The sequence below is a fragment of the Malus sylvestris genome, chromosome 9, assembly GCF_916048215.2.
Source record: "Malus sylvestris chromosome 9, drMalSylv7.2, whole genome shotgun sequence".
NCBI classification, from domain to species: domain Eukaryota; kingdom Viridiplantae; phylum Streptophyta; class Magnoliopsida; order Rosales; family Rosaceae; genus Malus; species Malus sylvestris.
In genome coordinates, this window is record NC_062268.1 from 32,821,358 (window position 1) to 32,828,917 (window position 7,560).

At 36.9% G+C, this 7,560-nt stretch overlaps 1 long non-coding RNA gene and 1 pseudogene across 1 annotated transcript; one reads left to right on the forward strand and one right to left on the reverse strand.

Annotated features, from left to right (window-relative positions):
* The window catches only part of LOC126634488 (uncharacterized), a 219,169-nt pseudogene that overhangs the window by 120,167 nt on the left and 91,442 nt on the right, over positions 1-7,560 (reverse strand).
* LOC126634509 (uncharacterized) lies at positions 1,786-3,586 on the forward strand. The gene is made up of 2 exons (XR_007627361.1): positions 1,786-2,072; positions 2,374-3,586. It is a non-coding gene; the product is annotated as an uncharacterized LOC126634509 (long non-coding RNA).

Here is a 7,560-nt window from a genome sequence, read left to right on the forward strand (position 1 = left end):
GGTATAGGAGGTGGCTAGGGTTTTTTGGGTTTAATTTAGGTTTAATTAGGAGTTACAAAATTGATTATTTGTATAAATGGGGTAATAAAGTGGAAAACATAAAAAAAAGGTGAAGAGCAAAGGGTGTGGCCGGCCATTGACTAGTTTTAGGGTTGAATTGGATGTATTTTGTGGTTATTTGGATATAATTGATGGTTTAATTGACAATTAATGAGTTAATTAGGCAATAAACCCATTAATTAGCCAATTAACATAATTTAAAAGGAATGTGTTTGGGAATTACCTTGTAGAAAGGATTTGATGTGGTTGGAAGATGATTGCCCACTGCTCGCGCGTAGGAATCCCGGTATGCCTCAAGGGTATTTTTGTCCTCTTTTGTCCAAAAGTCCACGTGTCGCCTAGTGAATATTTTTGGCTCCACATGGATTACAAGTGTGAGGGGGAGTCCCCCAAAGAAAGAGAGAGTTTGAGAGAGTTTCTATGATTTGTGAGCCTTGTGGCTTTTGTATGTGAGGATAAGACCTCTTCATTGTGAGGGTGAGGAGACCCTTTTATAGACTAAGAGCTCCTCCCCTTTTACATGAATCATGGGCTCAATATCTGGAAACCCAAGTAACGAGACCCAATATAATATGGTACCAACACGGTTCATAGAAAATTTGTGTTGTGGTCCACGAAACAAAATGTAACATAAAACCAAATGTACCTATATTATAAGCAATCAAACGTACCAATATAATCATACAATTAAACATACCTCTAATAAAATCGTAAGAAAAATGTTTAATCAAATTCTTAAAAGGAACATATATTTAATCAACGAAGTTGAAAAATAAGGCGCCTATACCAAATAATATTTGGATAAATATAGAACTGTCATCTCTCTAATAACAGTAAGCCCTACAATTGTAAATGCGCAACACGCCTATATTGAAGGATATATGCCAACAAACTTGTTAGGTTGGTACGAACATCTCCAAGAGACTAATCATATTTTTGTTATTTTTAACACAATTATTGGCTTATTATAAATGCTCTTTTCAACCTCAATCTACCATTTGCATTCAACCGAGATGCCTTGAAACTTTTGAAAAAGAGGACAAATAATCCTTTTAATGAATTTTTTTTTATAAAATTAGTTTTTTCAAAGAAAATGTATTGAAGGGAATTTCGCTTAAGAAAATTGTGTACAAGCATCTTACCCTGTCAACAAAATAGAAAGGTAGTTTGACTGGTGTATAGAGGCTCAACTGATCAAGCTTTTCGTGGAATCTTGAAATTTCAGAAGCAAAAATCTCTATATTACCACATTCGATGAAATTTAGTTGCTTTAGTAATAGCCACTTGGAAACATGCAGGACAGGAGAAAAACTCCTATGTTCTGGTAGATTTTCAAATCTCACATATGCAACATTTGGTGTGATACCCTACATTTGTATTTTAATTATTGGACTCGACTATACAACGATTAATGTTTAAACTTTGTAATTCAATCTATGATCAAAGTGATTACTCTTAATCTTTATAGTTGAAAGATTTACCAAAGTGTCATTTTGATTATAGCCATGGTGAGTTTCTTGATACTCATTGTAGGACCAAAATATATAATAGATAAATAAAATATGGGGAACTTTAACGAAAAACTTCTGATACTGTTCACTTTAACGAAAAACCACATTTTTATATTAAAAAGTCAAACCGTATACTATTCACTTTACCATTTTTTATGTTCTTATAGATAAAACTCAAAATTTTTAATTTTTTTTCATTAGTTATTCTCTTCACTAATTCCCTCGGGCTCTCTCTCAAAATTAAAAAAAACAACCATGGAGGCCCGGGAGTCGAAGACGCGGCATCGGTGATCAACTCCGCCAACACTCCGCCGCCGCAGTTTGTGAACAAAATCTGCGATATGGTGGAAGACCCCTCCACCGACGCCTTTGTCTCCCTCCTGGAGCAACGGCAACAACAGCTTCGGCGTCTGGAACGTCCCTGAGTTCTCGAGGGACATCCTGCCCAAGTATTTCAAGCACAGAAAATTCTCTAGCTTCGTCAGGCAGTTGAATGCTTATGTGGGTATTTCTTCCCTTTCCTAAATTTTGATTCGTTCTTGCTTTTTCTGCATTTGATTGTTGTTTTGGCGGTAATTCCGGTCGGAACTGTGAAATTTGGAGTAGTTACGCGGGATCAATGTTCAGTTAGGTTTTGCAATTGTTATTTTGGCATGAGGGTTATCGAATTTGAGGTTGTAAATCAGTAAATTGTGAAGATAAATTATGTTTGTTGAATTGGATACTTCGTCATTCATTGGGTTCCTTTAGGTCTAGTCGATCATAAAAATGATTTGAATTTGTGTTGTTTGTTCCGAACCAGGTGAAAAGGTGGAAGGAAAAAGGACATAAAGAGGTCAGAACTACATTGAGATATAAAATTTGAGCCGACTACTTTCGTGCAAATTGCCTTGTTTTACGTGCTTCTTGGATAAATTTGTTCCATTGCATTGCATTACTCTGAAAAGAAAGGGGCAAGCAAAACCTACTCCTAACAAGTTGCTGGCTTTTCAGCCGTGCAAGTTGTGCTTATTATGCTGTGAGGGAAGATCTTTTACATTGATGAAGATATTTTCTGAAACTGATTGGTCGATGTTTTCTCAAAAATTTCAGTTGAAATGCCAATTGTAGTGATTGTCATTGTCATATCAGCAATGTGTCTAGATTATTCAATGTGCCCATCATACTTGGTGGCACAAGGATGTTCATTACTCTGGCATCTGTATACTTTGACTTTATTTCTTCCCTCGATCAGACCTTCACCCTCCAAGCTTGATGAAACATTAGGTGAAATCAGTCCAAGTCCAGAGAAACCACTCAAATCCAAGGTCGTGCATTCTAACAATTTGATCAACATAACCGTCTTTGAACCAAGGAACGAAATGCATTTCGTGCCTCTTCCAAAGTATCGACATTTGTAACCAACTATAAACTTATAATATATTTCAACTTAAGCTCCTCATCCAATTGATTGCAACTCCACTCTAGACTCAAGTATGCTGTCTCTGTCAAACCTTTTCTCTCAAGACTGGAATGAAACATCAAATGCATTTATAATGTTCCCGGTAAGTTGGTTCCCATCAAACCGGATTCTAGACAATGCCCAACAATTCCTCAAGCACTCGGGCAAATACCCAATTAGATTGTTATTGTTCACTTTGAAACTTGCAAAGCGAATCCGCTACACTACTCCGGTAACAGTAACAAAAAAACCAAGCTCAAAACCGATTGAAGAGTTTAAGGAATTCTCACCAAGGTCAAGGTAGTGAAGCTTCCCGAGTTCGCCTATTTCGATGAAATTTTCCCTTCGAGGGAATTTTGAGATGGGTCAACATGTTGCATGCAGTCCAGACATTAAACCAATATCTTAAGGGATTAGGCCACTAATGTATATTGGTCCTTGGTAGACTTTGAAAAGTCTCATCTTTTTTTTCTTGGTTATTTTCACCTTAATCTGTATTTGTCCTGTTGTGCGTTTGGTTCAAGTATGTCTCCTTATTGTCTCGTTTGTTGTCATCTGTGAGGATGGTTTTTTATTGTTTGCGCAATGTTTTGCAAGATTCATAGATAATAGATTTGGTATGGGCTGCCGTGCTTGTAACTGTGTAAAGACTACTCTCTTCCTTTCATTTAAAATGGTACATCGATTATTTATGTTGATTGTTGTTGTAGAGCCGAAGAAATTCTCTGTTATTGCTCTTTGAATTGTTTTGAGGATAACCAATTGCTCAAATTGTTCAAATTTTGGATTTCAGTGACCTTTCATGTGCATTTTTGGTTTGGTTCTTAATTGAAATGAATCGAATTGAATATTTGTAACCAAAATAATTGATTTTTAAAATTGTTCAAATTTGGTAATTTAGTGTGCTTTTATATGCGGTTCTGGTTTGGTTCCTATTTGAAATGAATTGAATCGAATAAAATATTCTTCGAGCCTTTATGCGCATTTCTGGTTTAGTCCATTATTCTAACACAGACAATATTTATAATTCTTCACCACTTCAAATGCATCAATGTTTACAGAAATCACACAAGCATTATTTCCCAAACACCCAAAACCGAATATGTAGCGAATAAAGCTCCAAATACAAATCACACTATTACGACGAAACACACAAGTCAATACAAGCATAACATGTCGTGGAATATGATTCAGTGCCTTCTCAAATTGCACAGAGAATAGTTAGAGCAAGTAACAAGGAAAATCAGAGTGCCTTCCAGTCTGCTCTCCAGGCTAATATTTCTTCCTTGAAAAGGAAAAACAAAAGGAAGAGGAAAATAACGAACAAACACACAATCGCACACAATCGGAAAAGGTTAACACGCCAGGCAAAAGATGAGGATTCCTCTTTGGAAGAGAGTCCTACAATTTTAACATCTACATGTGAATCTGCAATCATCGGCTGCTCCTGTAGAAATATATATTTCGTTGACGAAATAAACACAGAAATTGTTCAGTATGAAATCTGACTGAACAACAATGAATAAGATGAATAAATCAGACTTTTAAATGTTACGGTTCAAGGTTCAGAAAAAGCTGAAAAATTGGAAAGTGAAATAAATAGTTGTTTAATTAGTGAATGAAGTACTTACAGTTTGATCACGATCAGTCTCCCTTGAATAACTTAGCATCAGTACATCATCAGTTTCTTCTGTTACATGTAGTCTTTCTGGTGTTAGATCACTTTGGAGTAACCCATCAGAAGAAATCTTTAAATCGATCAGCTGGCAATCCTCGACAATCAAATTTTCTAAGGATGGGACTTTGAAAATGCAATTTCCCGTGCAAAAGCCTTGCAGACTTGGTAGGCCAGAAAGCTTCAAATGCTGCAAGCAACTGAAAGTAATCTCATTTTCTGGATCATCTTCCTTGCTCGCTACTATTTCTACCATTCTTTGACAGGACTCAACTTCCAAGTTCTTGAGTTGCTGTAAATTCTTAGCCACAGAATAAGGTATTAAGTATTGCAGTCCGTGACAATCCCCTATGGTGAAAGTGGTTAGATTCCGAAAGGATATCAAGGATGAAGCTAGATTCTCTAATCTGCCACAATTGTTCACGCATAGAAGTTCCAAGTTTGGAAAAACAGGGCCCCCTGCTTGGGAGTTTTCCATCCCTAGATGTATCAACTCCGGCATATCGATGAGCCACAAAGTCTTTACACGTGGGAGGGTCTCAACTTCATGTATTTCCCTGCTACCACTTCCTTGGTGGTCGTGGACAAATAATTCTTTCCAAGGAGCAGAAAGCACACGGAGACGTTCAATATTCTGTAAATTCTCAAAGAAAACATCTGACTTGGGATGTGAAGTAGCAAAATAAATTGACTTTACTTTGCTCAACAACTCTGCCAGGAGTGGACCATATGGTTCATACCAAATCTCCGTGTTCTTGTCCAACATCAACTTTTCCAAGTTGAGAAATGACTTGCCCTGAAATATTGTCAACGGTAATGGCATACTTTAAATTATTTTGAAAAAACTGGATAACACATAATAACTTTAATATTAAAAACTTAACAAGGGTCACTTAGTACTATGGTATAGTAGTATTCCTTCACTAGTAAGTGAGAGGTAATATGTTCGATTCTCGCTAAAGGCGAATTTAAACCATATTATTGCTAATCCATTGTAAGGCTTAGCTCACTCCCCCATCTCCAACCGAACGAAGGCCAAATAACTCGTTTTAGCCTTCTGGCCCTCCAAGATATTAATATTTTAATGAACAGTATAAGGTCATATTTGCCTCCATCTCCAACCAAGGGCCATATGGCTTAGTTGGGCCAACCGGTTGGCCCTTTGGCCATTTTTTGTCCAGTGGAGCCCACGAGCCCTTTGGCCTAACCCTCGGTTGGAGACGGTTTTCGGACTATTTTCAGCCCTCTGGCCCTCTGGACCTTTCGGTTGGAGGTGGTCTTACTTTTCCAAAGAAAACTAGTTATGTAAAAATCACATAACATTTCGTTCATAAATTTAAAAAAAAAAAAAAAATCATTGTGTACAAGAATGTTTACCTTCTCAATTAAAAAGAAAGGTTGTTTCATTGGTCTTGGGTGGCTCAAGTCAAGCTTGTCTTGATATGTTGAAAATTCGGAAGCAAAAATCTCCACACTACTACATTGTTCGAAATTTAATTCGTTGAGTAATGGCCAATTAGAAACATGCAGCCCTGGATAGAAACTCCGAAGTTGGGGTAGAGTTTCAAATATCAAGGTTTCTACTTTAGGGAACTTGAACTCTTCATATGTCGTTTCTGGTCCTTCTTCCTTTGCAACAACTTCCTCCATTGAACTACAATTCTCAACCTGCAACTTGCTTAGCTGGTTAAGATCTTTGGCCACTGAGGTTGGAAAGATATTTTTCAAACTGTCACATGAGTCTATCTGAACTACATTCAGATTTGGACAATCAAAACCGTTCAACTGAGTGGTAGATGATGTGTCATATACCACTTGTAGTGACTGGCACTGCATTATTCGTAATGTCTCTAGAGCATTCAATCTTCCCATGATACTTGGCCCAAAGATATTAATCAGATTGTGGCACCTACTAACATCCATAATTCTGAGCTTGCCAAAAGAATCTGAACGTAGTCGGTTGTGGAATATTGTCTTCAATTTAGGTAAGTCCTGTATCCACAATATCTCCAAGCTAGGAAATTCTACCTGTCACATATTCATTTTAGAAAGAGTGGGACGCATGCATAAGTTGGAAATGAAAGCATAAAGAAAAGAAGTGAAGTTATAATTCACCTTTTCATCAAAGAGCTCAATATCTCTTTCTTCTTTGTTGGTTGTAATATTTTCACTCTTAGCATCAAAGATGAATGTCTCCAGTTTAGTACAATCGTCTAGATCCAAAAACGCCAAGGACGGAAATTTAATGTACCTTCCTGAGCTGAATCTAGCAAGGCTTGGAAGATGTTGTAGCTCTAGACGGCTTAGCTTATCAAACATATCATATGTATTCTCCTCATTTCCCACTATCTCTTCCATAATTTGACAATTCGATATCTTGAGATTTATGAGTTGTCCGAGACATTTAGCCATGGAACTCGAAAACAAAAATCTTAAACTATCACAATGATGCACAGTCAAGGTTGTTAAGTTGGGCATCATAACCTGCATAGCACATAACAAAATTCATGTTTATTTTAGAAAATTACAATTTACATTGTTGTTAGCCGTATACATTCCAAATGTGTAGATATAAAGTAAATGTCATATATTTAAAAGCGAACGGATCTCCTTTGGAGCAAATCACACGGACCGTTGGATCAAAATCGATCCAACGATTGCAAACAGGGGACCCCTTAAAAGTTATAATAATTATAACCGTTTGATCAAAATCCAACGGTCTGTGTGATTTGCTCAAGAGGTTCCGCCTCCTAAGCTCAATAAGGGATCCGTTCCCTATTTAAAACGTAAGTTACTAAGCTACTAGGCTACTAGACAGATGTATGTCCTTGTACTTTCATTAATTAGCAAAGAACAAATTGGAGTAAAAATCT